The sequence below is a fragment of the Cygnus olor genome, chromosome 5, assembly GCF_009769625.2.
Source record: "Cygnus olor isolate bCygOlo1 chromosome 5, bCygOlo1.pri.v2, whole genome shotgun sequence".
NCBI lineage: Eukaryota > Metazoa > Chordata > Aves > Anseriformes > Anatidae > Cygnus > Cygnus olor.
Window position 1 is genome coordinate 47998890 of NC_049173.1, and position 20211 is coordinate 48019100.

Sequence of the window (20211 nt, forward strand, 5' to 3'; positions counted from 1 at the left end):
GCTGCACCTCGAGTGCTGTGTTCAGCTTTGGGCCCGTCACTACAAGAAGGACATCAAGGCCCTGGAGCGTGTCCAGAGAAGGGCTATGAAGCTGGTGAAGGGCCTGGAACACAAGTCCTGTGAGGAGCAGCTGAGGGCACTGGGGTTGTTTAGTCTGGAGGAGTCTCAGGGGAGACCTCATTGCTCTCTGCAACTGCATGACAGGAAGGTGTGGGGAGCTGGGGGTCGGCCTCTTCTTGCAGATAACCAGCGACAGGACTAGGGGGAAAGGCCTCAAGTTGTGCCAGGGGAGGTTCAGGCTGGAAATGAGGAGACATTTCTTCTCAGAAAGAGCAGTCAGGCATTGGGACGGGTTGCCCAGGGAAGTGATGGTGTCACCATCCATGGGGGTGTTCAAGGAAAGGTTGGACATGGTGCTTGGGGACATGGTTTAGTCAGTGACATTGGTGGTAGGGGGATGGTTGGACCAGATGATCTTGAAGGTCTTTTCCAACCTTAATGATTCTATGATCACGTTATGGCACTGGGGTAGTAGGCAAATTTCATACTGTGCTGCAAAAACAGTTCTCATTTTTCCTAAATGTTGTGGCTCATAAAAGTCTGCAAGCCTACCTGCCATGGCAGCAGTTGGGAGACCCACAAAAAAGCACCACAAACAGGAGGACTGATTTCTCACTGTATAAAATGTGCATGACAGGAGCAAAGCAGATCAGCCATTGGAGAACAAGCAAAACCAGAATTTGAGAAATTATTCTTTTCCAGGCAACAGAGCCAAGTTCAGATTCTTTCAGGCACTGATTCCATTTACATTGATCAGAAAATACCTGCTCTCCCTGAGGTGCGTAATTTCCATTGCTGAATTACAATTTTATGCACTCAAACATATGGCCCATGTCCCCCTGACCCCACCAGGAACAGTTACATAGCTTCTGTCAGAGCTGGCTTGCAGGGTTGGGCTGGCGGGATTTCCAGATTTGGGATAGCAAGTTTCTGCCCCATGACCCCACCTTTTTGCAGCCCTTCTGGTACGTACAGAAACACATCCTTTCCCAGCACTTGTGTCCAGCGCTGGAATTCTCACTAACCCAGCAGAGAACAGAGTTGGCCTCTTAGACTTTGGTTTGCCTGCATTTGTTTTTGCAGATTCAGCATACGTGTTTTGTCAGCAAGCAGAACACACAGACTTGCAGGATGCGCACGTATGAGCACTCTGCTTACATGGACTCGTACTGTATTGTAACAGCAGCAATTAAGATTTAGCTTAATGGCCAGTAATGAATTTAACTGTTCTGTTTTGTAGTAGAGGAGTTCACAACTCCATCCATTAGCATCCTTCTGAATTACCACAGAAATTTTTGAAACTAAAGACATTTTGGAAATAAATGAATAATCACACACACGCACACTTTTTTAAAAAAAAAAAAAATAGCATCATTAGTTCAAACTATTAATGTTCTGCTCTCCTTCAGCTTTGGTATACTTCTTATTCAGAGACAGACATGTATGTACACATGCATGCACACACATGCACAGATACATACATGTGTGTGTAAATATATATATATATATCTAAATGTATATATATAATATAAACACGTGTGTTCCATTTATATTCCCATATATGTGTGCCTGGAACATACAAGAAATGTCAGCATGTTTGTAGTTCTCTAAAATGTTTTAGAGTTCACCGGTGATACATCATTACTGATGGTTTATTCTTATTACAGAAGTGTCTATAGAACCTAACCTAACTGCTTAACTGCCTTAAGCAGTCTTCAGAAGGTTCCTAGTTTGATGCAAATGCTTTAGAAAGGAGGTGAAGAGAAATATAGAAGTAAGGATTACAAAACAGACTAGTGGTTTAGCTGGAAATAAATTTTGGTGTCCTGACTAGTACCTTTTAATTCCTACTGGCTTCATGTATTGCTCCGTGATGAATCATTTGTCACCAGCAGAATTTGTCTGAATGAATATTATCACATATTTCTTTGATGCTCAGTCCTGTATGGCTCCATGCACTTGATGGCAGCCTTCATAAACTCTTCCTGCCCTACTGGGTTTCAGACAGTGAATTTACTCCACTCATGCTGTGATCAGATGGGACCGTGCTTTTCCCTCAGCACTCAGTCCAGGGTCCGTCTGATTTCCAAAGATGTGAGTTGACTTTTATTCCAATTATTTCTCATTTTCACATGCTTCTTCATTTCCAGGTTCCAGAAGAAGCTTTAAGAGGAAGTGCCAGAACTTTGTTAGGGAAAGATTGCGGTACTTTTAGTCCCTGAGGAAGCCTGGCAAGATTATAAAGATAGCAGTGTGCTCCGCAGAAGACTGAGAGGTGGAGGAAGCAGACAAGATGGAAAAGTTAATAGGAAGAAGGAAAAGTGTAAAAGAGGTACAGTGCATGGGAATGTAAAGAGAAAGGAAATGAGTGATGAGAGAATGTGAGTCTTCTCTGGTTCAGTGTTATGATATCACTGTCTGCATTTGTCAAATAATTTTAAAGTGACCTGCAAATGATTATTTTTATTACATTTATGTTTTTCATCACTTCTTGATGACTTAAAATGAAAGCTTGAAAGAGTTCACAGCTTGATTTTTTTAATATACTCACTGTTGTTGTTCTGTATCTCAAGCATTTTGTATTCACACAATTCTTGCCAGCACAATTAAATTAGTTTAGATTGATTTTGATACATTAATGTATGATCTGTCTCCTACAGACACCCAAACCCTCATCAGCATCTGGGGGACACACTTCAGTTGGTGCAGTCATTTTCAATAGATTTAGTTTCTGTCCATAGGAAATAAACTGGCAAAGCATTTGCTGTAGTACAGGCTTTCAAAATATCAGGAAGACAGAGATGAGGGAAGGGGGAGAGGGTGGAATTTTACAGGCAAAACTTACATGTGCTAGAAAAAAAAAAGGAGGTTTGGGGGAGATTTATTTCCCTGCCTCAATTCCCTTTGCAGCTCACCTTTAAAGGAAAATATTTTTAATGCACATGTATTAAATGTACTCATGTTCAGTTATGATTGTTTTTTAATGAATAGGATATTCATTATATATAAGCATATTGAGCTTACAGAAACAGCTGGAAAAATAGTATAAGCATTCCTTACACATAAGTGAAGAAACAAGTATGTATGTGTGTGTGTTTATGTGTATATGTGTGTATACATAAAAGCCACGCAGCATATTATCTGAGAGAGAGCCCTCACAAGGACATGGATGACATGCATGATGGAATTAAAATGACAGAGCGAGAGGTGAAAATAAATCAAAAGATCAAACAGAAAAGGAACAGAAGAGAAAATAAGGAACAATCTGAAAGAAAGTTATGCTAAAAACTGGCCATATTCCATGTTAGTTAATTCAGATTTCCAGATTAAGACAAACCAATTATTTTATTCCTTTTTTTTTGCTCTTTCACTGAAAACAGACACACTACAGTTCAAGGAGACGTTTAGACATGTGCTTAACTTTAAGCATATAAATACTCCCAATGAAGTTGTTTTATTGACTATTCAGAAAAGCCATAATTAATAAAGATGTTTACTGTCGTTAAAAAAATCACTAAGTAGTATGTTAGTAGAGAAGGGAAAATAGCTGTTACATGTATATATGAATATACTATTTAGTTATATATATGGAGAAAAGGAAGGCTGTAGCAATACATATGAGTGAGGCTTAAAACTGCAGAATAATAATAAAGGAAACATAAGGAGAACAGCCGGATCCATGTCCACCAGGATAATTTTTAAATCTATTAAGAAGAAAGCCTGAACAATATTATTCTTTTTCACTACCTTAAAATAGTAGATCAATACAGTAGAAGTGATAAAACTGGCTTTATTTCAGAAAAATCCGTATCATATAATGAGTATAGTGGTCATAAATGTTTTCCTTTCCAACTGTAACTCAGGAGCTTAAACCCAAAGTACTGAAATTAGTGTTAAAATCAAGATATCCACACACCTGTATCCAGGAATTTTAAATGAGCTGAATGATTTTGTGGAGTGCCAGTGCTTGCAGTAGATATCAGCTGTGTATAATCTTCCAGAAACACTAAGTGGCAAATACCATCTATGATTTTATTAAAAGGGAGCTGTCAAATAGGGAAGTAAAAGTTACATTACTTCTGCATTTCTCTAGAATAACATAGTGAAGATTAAGGAGGTTCTGAATTGCTACAAATTGTACAATCGGAGCATAGTTGTACTGAAAGACATACTCTAGTTTGAGTAAGAATCCATTTAGGAAACCCTGTAGAATACACTACATTGGGGGTAGAAATATGGGACAAATGTACACATACTTATGTCCAACTTTCTGTTGTCAATAACTAACTATCTGAAGAGGTTTCCTACTCTACATGCTGATCTTGGTATGTCCTAAAGTGTGTTTTTATGTTTTCCTTATGTCTTGTATTGCAAAGCCAGGATCCTAACTCAGCTTTTGCTGTACCACCAGCAGCACATATCAGGGTGACAGGCTGTAACTTGAGCTGAAGTCACTGATGTAAATTTTGTCTTGGATAATCCAAATGGAATGTCCTGTATGAATCTGCAAAATTAAGCATGTCTTCTTTGACCTAAACCAATACAAACTCAGTAATGAGAAACAATGAATACAACAATTTTCCATGGTGGAATAGATGCTCGGTTCTCATTTCTTGTGTTCCCTGTTTTGATGCAATGCTAATGCACCTATTACTTTATAAAAGATCATCTTCCACAAAAAATATTTTTTTACATGTATACAACATATTACTGTATTGCCTCAATGCCTTCTAGTTTTGAGTGGCCTTATTCTGGCAACAGCACTGTGAGAGAAAGTTTTGTGACTAATTTTGGATCCAGATAGGTGGTTTCTTACTGGAGATAGTCAATGAAACCTCACTGAGGCCCGGAGATCACTCATTTGTAATGAATAATCAAAAGGCTGTTCCCTTCAGAAGACGCTGTGCTTAAGCTGATGTAGAATATCAAAGCTAAGATTGAGACTGGACTGAGACTGATCTTTACATACCAGTGCAGACAGCTCCCAAGAGAAAACCATTTAATTGTTCTTTTGTTTTTTCTTAACTGCACTAGCACTTACTCATGCTAGCAGTCATGACATTACGTAGAACATCACCAATATTCCTTCACTTGCAAGCTTCATTGAAGCTGAAGGTAACTAACACTTGGTCAGACCTTCAGTAACTAAAATATTTTTCTCCTTTGTGTTAAAAAGTATTCGAGTGAGCCAAAAGCTAATGGTATCTTCATTCTTCGGTCTTTCCCAAAATCTGATAAACTAAGGAATAGTTAATGTTTCTCAACTCATTGCTCATGTCCTTGAATGGAATCATATAGATTTACAAACTGATGAGGTATAAAAGTATCACATGGAGAGATCAGAAAAATCAGGATTGGACTGTGTAGGTAGGAAGCTGTGTAGGGTGTAATGGGTTCAATAGCATGAGTTAAGTTTTCTAAATAGTCTTCCATTATCTTCTGGAGAAAGAAAAGTAAAAATACTATTAAGAAGAGATAAATTTAAAGGAACAATATTGTCATTTATTTACTGGCATCTTCCTTTAATATATGCATTAGAGTTCAAAATAGAATGTTTATAAAAAGTAGAGCTTTTTCTTTGTGTCTACACTTAGATTGGCTCTAGATTGCCAGATAAATTAAACAGCTGTCGAAAAAGCTTTCTGTGGATGTAGACAGCTCACAGCAAGTTGATCTTTATTTTTTTCAGAACTTACTGTCTATCAAAAACTGGAGGAGTTTTTAAAAAAATGAGCAAACGAATCCAAAGATACAAAGAATTATAGTTTGGGCTTCTAATTTCCTAGTGTACTTGACAAGAGCAAACACAGAGCCATATCATTTGATATCTTGAACCATAACCTGCAATAATCCATACTCCTTAATCCTTCATAGAGCTGTTGCTATGTCATCGCAATTTATTTTAAAATGGTATTCTCTAGTACTTATCTCAGTCCTAATCATTCATATTAATGTTGGCATTAGAGTGAATTAGGGCATTATTTGCCTAATATGTGCCATATGTGACACTTAAGTACTTGTAAGTAATTGCATATGAGAGAAGACAGCATTAAATGTGAATGGCAGATACAGTATGAAAAATGGAAGAGACTAATATTAAACTTTTAATAGAAATAACTTCAGCAAAACTTTCCCACAGGCAGCAGAACTCTGATATTTTTAGCTTTTTGAGGCCAATGTATGTTAAGAATAGCATTCACTGCAGTGGGAAAATACACAATTTCTATTATGGGGCAGTCAGAATAACAACATACTGATGATACACTGGTATAAAATATGTAATTATCTCGCATGCAAAAGAATAAATCACATAAACTGTTTACAGTAGGAATTGTGAAAGGACAATGACACATTGTTGTCTTATTTGTGTAGCAAGGATAAAGTTTGGCTTCTAAAATTTCAAAATCTAATTCGTGGTGTTTATGTGATGCTTCCTGCAAGAAGACTCTGATAAGATTTTTTACTTCTAATAAATTAGGTTAGATATTAGCTAGGTTCAAATGGGAGATAGAAATGGATAAAAATAGAAAGATGTTAACTTGGATAACATCTTGTGTTTCTTCATGTTGTACCATTAGACTAAAATTATACAGAATAGTTCTGCTTTCCCATGCAGCTGCGGCTAACTGCAGTTTTGCTTCTAGAACCATTACTGTACTGTAATTCATAAGTTGCAAGATTCATAACCATACCATAAGTGAATTCAGACTCTTTGAAAGCTGTGCATGAAATGATGGAAACAGAAACGTTATGGATTATTATTACAAAACTAGTAGTCCATTACACTAATAATGAATAATAATTCAGAGGGCAGACATTGTGTGTCCTCATCTATCATCATATATAAAAATAGTTTTAATTGATAAGCCCCGTCTGTTCTGCATGCTATTATTGTATCACTATAAGTTTTAAAAATAGGGTGAAATCAATATTTTTTGTCTGTCCTCCCTGGCAGCAAAGAAAGGCCTAAGCTTCGGGATTAGTGGGCAGATACGAGGAGGATTTCTTTCTTTGTGATACAAATCTGTATTAATTGATTTTTCTTGATGTGGATTAATTGCAGCTCTTTATTAGGAATAATATCACAAATAAACTATAGACTGGTATAGATTGCTAAGCCTAGATTTCAACTGAATGAGGCTAATCAATATCTAAGTCTGTAATTTAAAGCAATTCATTAAGGCCTCAGGAAAAGCTAAATAATATACGTGAGAAATGTCTCATCTGGAGCCTTGAAGGAGTTTCTCTCTCAAGAGAATAAATATGTTTGTAATATACAATTATTGCAGATTAAGCTTGCTCAACTGCATTTTGTTTGCTAGCTATTATGCCAGGGGTGCAGAGAAACACTCCTGCAGCTCAGGCAGTGGCAGCAGCATCCTGACGGGCCAGAGCCCCTCTGTTTACCATCAGGCTTTCAAGTCAGATAAGGACAGCTGTTGTAGGCATTGCAATACTTCAAGATTCTGTTTACTTTTTTGGTAACTAACGAGTTGATATTTTCATTTTAAGAAATCACAATGTGCTATATACTTGCCATGTCTTCTGATGGCCGAAGCTAGACAAGACAAGTATACTTCAGTTTTGGCCAACGTGTTTAAGCACAAGTGGTACCCACTAAGCACAGCACACAAACCACTGCTGTGCAAACAAGGAGGGAGGTGTGTTGTGGATGCCAGCCTCTGGTTCCCACCTGAGGGATTGTCCAGCCAGGGTCACTCTGTGGCCAGCTGGCTGTGGCTTCTGCTGGGGGCTCGCTCACTGCCCTTGCGTGCTGGTTCCTTGCCATCAGCCCTGTAGCTGCAAGCTTCTCTCAGGAGAGTCCCCAGCTGGGACTCTCAGAATCACTTGTGCCTAAGAAGTGAACCCACATAGGAATAGTTGTCATCAATATTGTATAGTAGATACATTTTTTGTCTTATAGGTCACTAGGGACTTTCCATGGCTATTTTTTAATTTGCATTATTTCAGATAGACAGTAATTAGACAGCAATCACTTATGATTTGAGGGTGAAGTTGGCAAATAGTTATAAAAAAAAGAAACCTTTGCACTTGTGGTAATTTATATCCTTCATGTACATCCATGCAACATGTATAGCAGTGTCTGTACTGTCATTGTTTAAGACATTTTAGATATATGTAACAGTTTGTCTCTGTTCAGTCTCTGACTGGACTGTTACATCCACAGTTCTTGCTCTCAATTCAGAGAAAAGTACAGGTCAGTTTCTGATCTAAAGCATCCATTTAAAGTTAAATACATGAGCAAACTTTATTAAATTTACTACTAATAAATAACATTCAGGGAATTATTTTAATAGCTTGTAGTGACTGTGTGTTATGCAAGGTGAATTTCAAGGTTCTGTGACCTAAGAACTTTCAGAATATAAGCTGTATCATAAAAGGAGGGGAGTGGATGAAGCACTTGATTAATATGATTACTGTAATACTTGAGATGGATCCTAGGTTTAGAGGCACTAAATGTAAGACCTAGGATAAAACACCTAAATCAATGGAACACAATGAACAAAGAAGATAAATTTCATAATAGCATTGTAATGAGAACTACATTTTGAAAATACCCTTACATATTGGCTTATGATCTTTCTGGGCATGTGTGTGGATAAGATAGAAACAGACTTCAAGCATATACTGGTAGTTCTGACTAGTTCAAATTTTAGCACTTACCAAATTCATCAAGTTCTTGAAGGTTGAAAAGGAGATAAATTCCCTTAGTAGTTCCATGAGTGCTACATTTAACAGAGTTTCTTTGGTGTTGCTTAAGGAAATCGGTTTTAGAGCTAGAAATCCCAAATTCTTGGAGCTAGTTACAGGTTTCAGTGGAGCTACAGCAGGGATAAATGCTTTCTCTGCAGCAGAATAAGCCAGGCAAAACATTCTGTCAACATTCTAGTGTCCATATACTGTTAACCAATGCTGTTATTGCTTTAAGCCTTGTTCTCTTTTTCCTTTACCTAGGCTAGTATCTGTCCTCTTTATTCATTATAGATCTTAAGGAAACCATAATACCACCTTGACTTCCAGCTCTGGAGCCTGTATTTCGCTCCAGTGGAGATAACAGAGTTTGACTCCATGACGATACGAGTGCTGGAGCTGTAGGCTATTAATCCACGTGCAGTGAAGATAAGCTAACCAGGTTTTCAGCAATGGTTAAATGACTTGCCTTTGACTTCTGGTTCCCATATAAATGATTTGTCCTTGTCTTTGTGTTTAGTTTTCTTTTAACTGCTCAATTCAAAGTAGCCTTAGCTGAACTAGCTAACCACTTTTTACAGGAAAGGCTTAGCATGGTGTGGGACAGATTTTCAGGCAGACTGAAATTCCTTTACACTATTATAAGTGAAATCTTAAATTTTCATTGAGTTTGAATCCCTTTTTACAATACTAGAGATGTCTAAAGGAGGGTAGTGTATTTGATTACTAAGTATACTTAACTGCTATAGAAAAAATGCTGTACGTAATTATATTATGAAAGATGTCTTACGACAGAAATTTCTTGCTTGTTCTCATTTGTTCACATTTCTTATAGTCTTTCTCAACTCCATATTGCTTCTACCACTGCAACACCAGAAATCAAGGCCTAAATCCAACGATATGTAGAAATGGTAGAGCATAAATGCATCCTGGATAGATAGTTCTTGCATTTGACAGCTAACAAAGTCAAGAGAATAAACATCATAATAAGTCTGTGTGCCCTCTCTCTGGCTTAGATTATCTGGAGGCCATCTGAATAAACTCTCAGCTGAAACAGGAAGCCCTGGGACTAGATCTTTCACCTTCCTTTGATTGTCATATTGCAATTGTTTTCATTTTTCAGTGACGTCAGCACACTTGTTCATTGATGTTTCATTTTGGTCTTGACTGTGCCAGATCCACCCAGAGAAGTCAGAAGCCAAAAATACAACAGGCTTAAATTAAGAGGGCTTTCCTTAAGGCATCCTTATATGTAAGATCCTGAAGAAAGATACAGACAACGATGAAGTTTTGTATAAGCATTGTTAAGAAACGGTGCTCCAAGTTCCTCTCCTCTCCTCTCCTCTCCTCTCCTCTCCTCTCCTCTCCTCTCCTCTCCTCTCCTCTCCTCTCCTCTCCTCTCCTCTCCTCTCCTCTCCTCTCCTCTCCTCTCCTCTCCTCTCCTCTCCTCTCCTCTCCTCTCCTCTCCATGCATTTCAAGTGCCTTTTAATTTAAGAGCCTTTGTTTCTTACATTTTCAGATTCTTAAAATTTTAATGAGTCAAAATGCAATCTTAAATACTGGCTGTCTACTTCAAACCAATTGAGGTTGCTGGTAATGCTATGGGAAATCAGTACTGAGAGCAGAGGTCAGATTCATGTGTTTGGAGTGCATATTGCTGCTGTGAAGACACTAATCAGTCATACCACATGGGCTGAAATGTCCTGTGGCCTGAATGCTTCATGTCTTGGCACAGTGCATTCCTCAAGTCCAGCTGAGAGGCCACAGTGGTCCTCACAGGGTGGGATGCCACTGGAGATGACAAAGAGCATTACTTATCACTGTGACTTTGTGAGAGCATGTTGTCAGTGAGGAATTGAAAAGCACTTCTGGTTTATGGGATATGTTACCCATTGCATCAGCAACCAAAGAAAGACATAACATGCCAGCTAGCTCATCACAGTGATTTCCCATCTCTTCTGTTTTCATTTGGTTCACTGCCAGCCACAAGACTAAGCACTACGCTATCTTGGGGAAGGTGGTTTGCTGATGTGTGGCAAAGGGGAGGGAGATCTGGGTCTTTTATGCATGTTGCTCATATTTATGAAATCCCTGTCATCTGGCCAGAAGTCATTAATCTTTAGGAGCAAGGGAGGGAGTTGGAATGAGTGTTGAGTAGGCTGGACTTTTTTAATCTTACGTGTGTCCTGTCCATTTCAGTCTTGGTTGGCAGGGAAAGCAAACCAATGTCCATGCATCTATTTTTCCTGCACAAAATATTTCAATTGCACAGGGTCTGACAGCTTGGCACTCATCATGAACCTTAATGTTTAGAGGAGAAAAACTGTTCTGAAATGGTCAAAGAGAGAAAGTCATCCACATATTTGCATTTTAGTGCTATTAGTAGTGCTGTATTCAGAGCAGCTCTCTCATCTGAGGGCTGGTTTGTAGTGTAACTGCATTTTTGTAGGTTTCCTCTGAAACAGAAACAAAACAGAAAAAGAAGCATCAAACCACAATTTTAAAAATAGGATGCTTTAAGATGCCTCCTGAAAGTCACAGGCTGTCCTTATGTCGTTCAATTTTTGGAATTCTTCAGGAGTGAGAACAGACTTGGTTGTCAACAGAGAGCTGTTCACAGAAACTAGGCAGGAAAATGAAAGAAGGCTCGCTATTGTTCGGCTATGTGGTGTAGGCTGCAAGAATGCATTGGGAATGCAGTGCCTGCATGTCAGGCAGAGAGAGAGGTCTTTGTGTGAATACGCTGAAACAGAATGTCAATCATATAAATAACTATTATCTGATACATATATTATTTTTTTTATTCTGACCATTGCTGTCGTGCTTCTTTAACTGTAGCCCATAAGGGTAGTTATTGATTTGCTGGAACTTAATGGTGTCTAATCGAAGTTGTCCAGATATCGCATGCAGGGGAGCTGACCTACCACAAAGCAGGGAACAGTGCAGGAAGCATCGTACCTCTCCTGTGCCCTCTGCTTTGTCTTGACTATGTCAGGGTGATAACTTGTGAATAGGTAACATACAACCACCCTGCTCTGGTGTCACTTAAAAGCAGCATTGTTTTTCCTAAAACAGATGCTTTTGTCATTCCCCAGGGGGAAAAAAAAAAAAAGTGCATAATTTGAAATATTCATAATTGAAAAAGAGAAACTTTGGCTAATAGAAAGGGAAGCTACATACTTTATGCAAATGCAAAAAGCCCTGGCTTTATCTCATAATGGTTAACATTGTATCAGGATGCAATGATGTAAGAGCACTGTTATGAAATTCCTCAAAATCCTGAACATGTTAGAGCCAACATGCCTGAAAAGGGTGCATCTGTGATTAAAATAATTTTTCTCTTTAAGCAAATTAACTCTTGAAACAGAAGCTTGCAGAGTTGGGAATAACATACCTGTTATGACCTGAATTAAATTGACCTCCTCTGAAGTCTTGCTTCTCATGGGTTGGTGTTATTTTGTGATGCTTAAGGCAGATCCACCTTTGAGGTAACACATCTGTGTTTTGCTCGCAAGCAATGGGAGGAGATCACATACTGAAAAAATCTGCCCCACTGGGAGAGGTTGAGCCAGTATTTTGTTAGCTTACACCACATGCTGTGTAGCAGTCAAGAGGGATCTGTTTCAGAGGAGTCATTTAGGGCCACGAGGAGCAAATCCTGTGAGCTGCTTTGAACACCTCTACAGATCTGATGTGGCACTCAGAGGTGAGAGCTGCTGGATGAATAAGCAGGGGGTATGCAGTCCTGAGCAATACAGGGGACCCAGTCCAGCACCACTGAAGTCAGCAGGAGTTTTTCCAAAGGGTTACCTTTAATCACAGATAGCCACACTATTATTCCCCTGTACCAAGGCCCAGGTAGAACAGACTTATCACACAAACACTTCTTCCTGATGCAGTAAGTGACTAACCTAGGAAGCAAGGAGTACAGTAGAAAAGCTAATAATAAATAACTCTTAAGGCACACTTCCTCAGGCTCACTGTTTTCTGCTCCTAGTACACTCTATTCTGTTTTATCCTGAATATTGACAAGTCAGAGAATTAGTCTAGAGGACATGGGATTTCTTCTTCCTAAGGCATTACTTCTGTAAAGCTGTTAAATCAGTATCAGTGGTGTTCCCACCAAGAGAAGCTGTCCTAGGTGCCACCAGACCACCCCTACCTTTACCAGCAGTGTTACAAGCTGAAGCGGGAAGCTGAGCCATGTTAAGGCCAAGCAATCTTCCACCAGGTTAGTTTTAACCCTACTCAGTTTTCTGGGGCAGATGACCATCTGTGTGCATAAATAGGTATGTCAACAAAGGAGAAGGGTGCGTGGACAGAAGGAGGCAAAGAGCAGCAGGGAGCTTAGAGAAAGCAGGTTGGCTTGTGCTTCAGCTCCATCTCAAGTCAGTGCTTACCCGGGGGCATCTGTACCTGCTCCAGCACATTGTGTCTTAGACTTTTAGGGATTCACATCCATCTCCTTTGTTCCACCAGGAACACCGAGATTGCCCTTTAGCCATCATACCTTCTCTGCTGTTTTCCACAGTGTATATCATGCTTGAAAGGCCTTCTTGAAGAGATCTTTAAGAGTGCAGGCCATGCTGACACCAGGATTTCAGGGCGAAACATGTTATTTCACCATCCCATGCTGCAGTTTATTCAGTATAGCGAAACACTGACTATATCAAAACCTCAGTTTGTTTAAGTTGATGTAGCTCTCGTCAGTTCAATAGGGCTGTGCTGAAGTGTACCAGCTGAAGATTTATTTCACCACCTCAGATTTCTTCTTCATTTTTAAAGCAACTGTAGCAGTATAGCACTTACTAATAGCACATTATTATATTAGTTTTCCATGATTTATTTCAAGAATTCAAAGTACACATAACCATTTGTACTTCTTAAATGCTTTACAGGAAATCATCTTGATTGCAGAATCAAATCCTTCTTGTCTGCAAAAATACTGTTTATTAGGCCAAAGCTCTGGCAATAACCAAAATGACCAGAACACAGAAATATACGGGATGGATGTATTGTTGTGAATGGCCAATAACTGAAGAAAGCCATGTATTGTTTCACAAAATTTTCAAATGTGTTATTTCAGACTAACCTATGACAAAGTTTCAGTCTCAAAGGTAAAAACCTTCTAAAAATATTTTACATCCGTTCTATTTTGGTTACAAAAATCATAATTTCTTTTTTTTTCCCCTTAAAACACAATTCAGAATATATTTTAATATGAAATCTTGCAAAATGTTACTGAAAAAATGTTGTTACAGTTCCTTGGGGAAGAGGGAAGGGTTGTTTCTTTGGCATTTATTTTGTGTTATAAGTGCGTAAAAAGGAAAATTTCTTCTAATAGCGATAGTTTAGTCAAAAGCTATTTGAAAGGAAATATGTTTTGACCAAGATAGTGGCCAATTCTTGATTTAGATTTTTGAGCTTTTACAAAGCGAACTGTACAAAGGAAACACTCCAGTTGGGGTTCCAAACTACAACTACCAAAAATCTCTGATGACTAATACTTCCTGGCTGTACTTCATGCTGGCTTGAAAAGAACAAGACTACTTTTTGTCTAAGCCTGCACTAATGTTATATAAAAGGTTGTGAAAAAGGTTGTGTAGGTCCATCCACAAACATCCTTCATTTGCATATGCTTGTGGTGTTTTTGCTAGTGGCTTTGGGAAGAGTTAATCTAATGTTTAATTAAACCATTTAGCTTTATTTGAAGCATACTTTTTTCTAGCTGACAGCATATTTTTTTTGCACAGGGTTTTGCTGCAGTCCCAGAAGAAGAATGAATAATGTTTCCTATTTTGACCACAGAGTGATCTGATCATGCATGCTGTCAGTAGACATTGCTACTGCCTGGCTTCCAGGGAGAAAAAAACATCCCTTGTCCACTGTGTCCCAGTCACAAGGAGGTCATGTGGCAGTGGGGTGTCCTGCTAGCGGGGAGAGCATGTGGTGGGATTCCTGGATTCTTTCCTTGCTCCGATACTAATCTGTCTGTGACAGGGGACAAGTTGGGTAGACATTATAAAATGAAGGTGACAATTCTTCTCCAAAATATTATGAAGGTCATTTCCGTACTTTTGGGAGGCTCTTTGACCCTCAAATGAAACTGTTGGATGACCACAAAGGAAAAATAGCAGCCCAAAGGAGAGATTAAGTGCATGTCGGATTTTCTGTAGGAATCTGGGCCCCCCAAGTCATAGATACAGAAGCATCTCACAAACTCAAGAAATAAAGGCTGAGGAAGATCTACATGAAAATCGTCATTTGGCTCAGAAGAAAATATTCTGTTTTCCCATTCCTGCTCCCTCCCATCCACCAAATAAGGACTTTTCAACTAACTGCTTAATCCCTGCTAACGCCCACCCTCATCCCTTGTACTAGCCAGTCAACGTGTTCCTCCCTTGCTCTTCATTAAGCTCTACAGAACGCATTTCCAGTCAACACTGCTTTATATAATGCTCCTATTTGTGCTGCCAGCAATAATCCCAGTCCTTCCCTCGGCTGGCTGCAGCTGCTGTCACAATCCAGCCCTCCCAGTGACTTTTCCACACTGGGGAGAGGCTAAAACTGGCAGGAGGCTCCAGCAAGACCTGGGAACAGCCAGGGCTCAGGAGAAGGCTGGAAGAAGAGGGAGGCTGGAGGAAGTGGACTGGTTCCCACCTCTAAATTGGACTCAAAGGCCTGTGACTATGCTTTCTCCTCCTCCCTGCCACAGCACCCTCCCGTGAATACTCTCAGATGTGTAATTACTCCCCATTGCCCTATGGGGAATTGCACTGAATATTTGGATTATGAAGAAAAGTTTCACTTTATACAAAACTCACTGGCCAGAAGAGCTCAACTTCCAGTTGGGCACCTTACAATGACCACATTTTCAGATGTGTTCAGCACTCTACATTTATTTGCCAACTACTCCCTTGAAAAGTTTGGCTATATTAGCCAGAAAGACAGAACTTTATGAAAGGAACAAATTATTGTAGGCAGAACTTGTTAAAAAAAAAAAAAAAGTCATGTCCAAAAGTCCAATTCCTACGTGCACTTCAAAATCCTGTGAAAAAGTCACTGATGCGTAATGAAACATTTTTTAACTACCATATCTATTTCATGTAGCTGTTTTTCTTTATTTTAGTCTATCCCTTTTTTGCTATTTTTATATTAAAACATCTGCATTTTAAGAGGTCACCTGTGATACTTGCGCTGTTTTCATCTAGCAGTTTTGCGGTTATCTTCATTCTTGTATTTCGGATAACTGAAAGTTTCTGCAGGCTCCGTTCTTTATTCTGCCTCAGTTTTCATTCTCTCCTTGGGCTGGACTTTTGTTTAGACAGACTATTCTCAAAGCAGAAATTTAACAGAGTCCTATTAGCCTAACACACGTTGAATTTCTACTTCCTCAGTCTGTATTGCTTGGCTGAATGCGTGGCAGCAGTAGAGCTGCACCGAGACGTACCAGGAGGAAGACTCCTACAGACAGTTGTGGCCACTGGGAATTGTGGCAGTGATTCATTTTCACAAGCCCTGACAGCACTGCCTCTCAACCACAGATTCCCTAGGTCAGGGAAACCTTCAGCCAGACGTCCTGGAACTGTCTTAATCCTTTTGCATCAGAACATGATAAGGATGCTAAAACGGGGGTTATGCTTTGTCTTAGATACAGCTGTGTAGCGGGTACACACATTTCTTAACACAAAGACGTTGCAATAAAATGACTGCTCTGTTCTAAAATGTTGCTGGCAAATTGTTGCGAACATGGGAAAGAAACAAGAGTGTTGAGAGCTCTGTGTATCATTGAAATATTTAAATATTATGTACAGTGACGCCTGTAATTCAACATTTGCTGTGGTAAACACAGCAGAAATGACTGTAGCATAATGTTATTCCATATTCTAAGCCAGATTCTTGAGGTTTGTTTTATTTATATCACATGTGGCAGGGAGAAATAATTCTAGGAAGGCTCATACGGTATATTTTCTTTTCATGTTGCCAAAATATCTTAGAGAAATCAATGGCTGGGGACTTTTCTGTGTGGCTAAAGATTTATTTTTAACCTCTTGGTGTGCAAAAACCAGGAACAATTATTAATCTGTCCTGAAACTGCAGATACAACCTGCTAGCAACAGATGGTGTGAATGAAAAGCCAGAAGTGGCCATTTTTAATATTCAATAGATTAAAAAAATCTAGTTCTTTAATCTTATCTAACCTCTTGTGACCGAGGGTCTAAGGTATTGACTTAAAGACAATATCAATAGCCTTGATTTGAACCTGAATCAACCATAGAAGTAGATCTTCTGAGATACTTCGTACCTCTAAACGATGCTGCATGTTCCTCATCTCTGTTGACCTTGATGAGAGATGAGCATTAACATTTGCTGCTGAGCAACTTGAAAAACCAAGCCCAGTTGGAGCAGCTTGTGCTGCAGGTAGTGTGTGGCTGCACTTTGGGGGTTCTTGCGTAGGTCTGAACTTGTAGGGTAGTTAAGAACCAACTCCTGTCAATGCCTAGGGAAGAAGAAGTATTACATTACCAGATATTATCTCAGTCATGCTGTATTTATATTTCTCAACTACAAAATCAGGAAGTATTGCCAGCCGTCGTTTGGATGAAGCTGGCATAAACACACAAGCACACATGCACACACACAGAGAACAAAACAAAAATCCCAGGCTGCAAGCCTGCTTTATCTTTCAGTTAGTTACGGACCATGGAAATCTGATTCTTGCAACCTTGCGTCGTGTTTGGTGTCTCATTCAGGTAACATATGGATGGCTGGGTGCAAGTTTAACGTGCTAGCCTTTCCAAAGAGTAATCCCTGTTACCAAGTGGGGTGATGCTGTGCCAGTGAGACTATTTTTTGCCTTATGGGCCACTGCTGGTGGGGGCAGACTGTCGGCAACACAGAATGTCACAACTTCACAAGCGAGATGGATCCAAACCATAGGTCCAAAATTACCTGAAGTATGGAGAAGGCCATGTCTGAATTTCAAGTTTGGTGTCACTTGTTATTTTCAGTAACATCTCTCCACCCTAGGTTTAGTTGTGAGAAACAAGGCCGGGGCGCTCAAAACCACCCCAGCAGCTGGTATGTAAAGGCAATGCTATCAACATGGTGCAGGTGAGAAAACGCCTGAAATTTCTGCATCAATAATTTCCCAGGTCAAGTATCCTGTCACTATGTACTCACCAAGCAAATGCAGCAGATGTGGACAGATGACAAACTTTATGTGCATGAGTCTGGAAAAGACAAAACCTCTCTGCAAACCAAGGTCTGCAATTTAGGAAGCCATTACTTTCTATATTTTTAATGCCTTTATTGATATTGGTCTGCACAGACCCCAGATCCTGGCAGGTCAGCAGCTCCTCACCCACAAACCCCAGCCGTCCCCAGGCCTCCCTCCTGCAGTTGTTCTGCTCTGCTCTGGTGTGGCCCCTCTGCTCCTCTCCACCCACATATACACAGGCAGAAACCACTGACCACGGTCAGGCAGTCCCCTGACAATACAGCATGTGGGAAAGCTCTTGCAGGGTGACCGGCAGCCTCGGAAGGGCTCAGGCCGGAGAGTAGAGGCCGATGTACCATGGGAGAGCACTGAGAGGACATTGAGTTTTCTGAAGAAGGGAAAATGAGCCTCTCCCCTGTGGGCTTTTCTCTGGAGGCCACAAGAGTGAGATTTCTGATTTGGAGGAAGGAGTAGAAGAAAAAGACAAACCATGAAAAAAAAAAAAAACAGCCAGCTGCACAGATGTAACTTTAATTTAGCACATGATCACAGCGATGCTAGGTAGTGCTCTGAAATGAAAATGCTGGAAGATGCACGGAAAGATGCACCTCAATATCAGACAGTCTTGGATAGGAAAATTCAGCATGTCCAACACAGTGAGATAAACACGTGATGAATGAGGGCACAGTCAAACAGTCACTGAAGTGTTATGGCAGCCTGAGCCATTGCTGAGAGCCCCAGTGCGCTCTGCCCCGGGGAGCCTGTTCCTGCTGCTCTCTCGGACAGTCCCACGGGGAGGCTGATAGGGCATGGATCCCACAATGAAGAGTAATTGCTTTGTTGCTGATATCATTTTCAGGGAGAGCACTGGTCTTCTCTCACCACACAGTAATTAACACGAGAATGAGCAACGAGCCATGTGGAGGGACTTTGTGGGGAAGCAGGGAGGAGTGACAGGACTATGCATTTTGTTGCCATTGTGGATTCCTGCTGGAATGAAGTATCTGTGTAACCATGGCCTGAGAGGTTTCATCTAAAGGTCTGAGTAGAAATCAGCAAAGCATTCTTCGTTTCTATTTCCAGAGGAGAGGTGGAGTCTAGGTCTTGCACCTAGAACCTATTTACTGGTCTGAAAATGGGGTTGTAAAGAGAATATTAGGGTTTGTAACCTTTGTTGTTGTTGTTGTTGTTTCTCTAGTGGCTCCATTTATGAAAAAGAAATATTAAAATGTCTGCCCGTGAAAGCAACTTTCTACCAGACTCTGAGATGAGTTCCTAAATGTTCTGTGCTGTAGTCTTCCCTAGTAATTCTTGATGTGCAGTGTGTATCTTACCATGCAGGAAATGCAGAGTTGAAGGACATTGAACACTAAGAATTCTTCCACTGTCTTATGATTACGGAAACATCTGTTCTCAATAACCCTCTGATGATCATCTGTAAAAATTCAGTGTCTAATTGTTCCCAATATTTTCCATTTTTAACTCTGACTCTGAACAGTCCAAACTTCAGATGTGTTTCCCTTACCAACCACTTACCTTACATAGACCTGAAACCTATGTACAGCCCTTGCCTTCATACAAATGCTTCACAAATTTTCACACTGTTTTGGTGTGACATTCAGCTTTGAATGGTTAGACTTTTTATCTGAACTTGGAGTTTTGGAGTGTTTCATATTTCACGGTCTGATGTTTATGCTTCGTGTTTGTCTCTGGTTTCTGACCTGTAGTGAGAAGACCAGACTATTAAATGCAAGTGGTGCTGAATGCAAACACATTCATCTCTCAGGAAGATGTTTCATTTTGAAGTTGCAGAACAAAGTCAGAAAAAAACACTTATCATAACGCACACACAATGACTACTACAGAATTTCTTACCATTAGGACGTTTTCTCAGGTTTGTGTTGCAAGTCTCTCTGTCTCTCTAGCTTCTAGCAGAACTTCTGCACTATCATCACTGAACGAAGTCTCAATACCAGAATGCGTATCTCTGAATATTTCCACAAAACCTAGGTTTCTTTAATGTGAAGATATTCTGCCTTCATGCAGAAAATAGTTTCAGCACTTCTGTGAATGACACAGTCTCTGAAGTACAACCAGCCCTTGTAATCGCAACAAGGCAATTCAGAATAAAAGAAAAAAAGAAAAAAAAAAAAAGAAAAGAGGGGTCAAGGACTAGATGTGAGAGTGTTCAGAACATTATAGAAGTGGAACTAGGATT

General features: G+C 39.8%; 1 long non-coding RNA gene across 1 annotated transcript in view; it reads left to right on the forward strand.

Moving 5' to 3' along the window:
- LOC121070894 overlaps positions 1-20211 on the forward strand; it is a 255648-nt gene that overhangs the window by 229349 nt on the left and 6088 nt on the right. The window contains exon 10 of the long non-coding RNA XR_005820282.1: positions 2211-2392. This is a non-coding gene — a long non-coding RNA (uncharacterized LOC121070894). The remainder of the gene's footprint in view (positions 1-2210; positions 2393-20211) is intronic.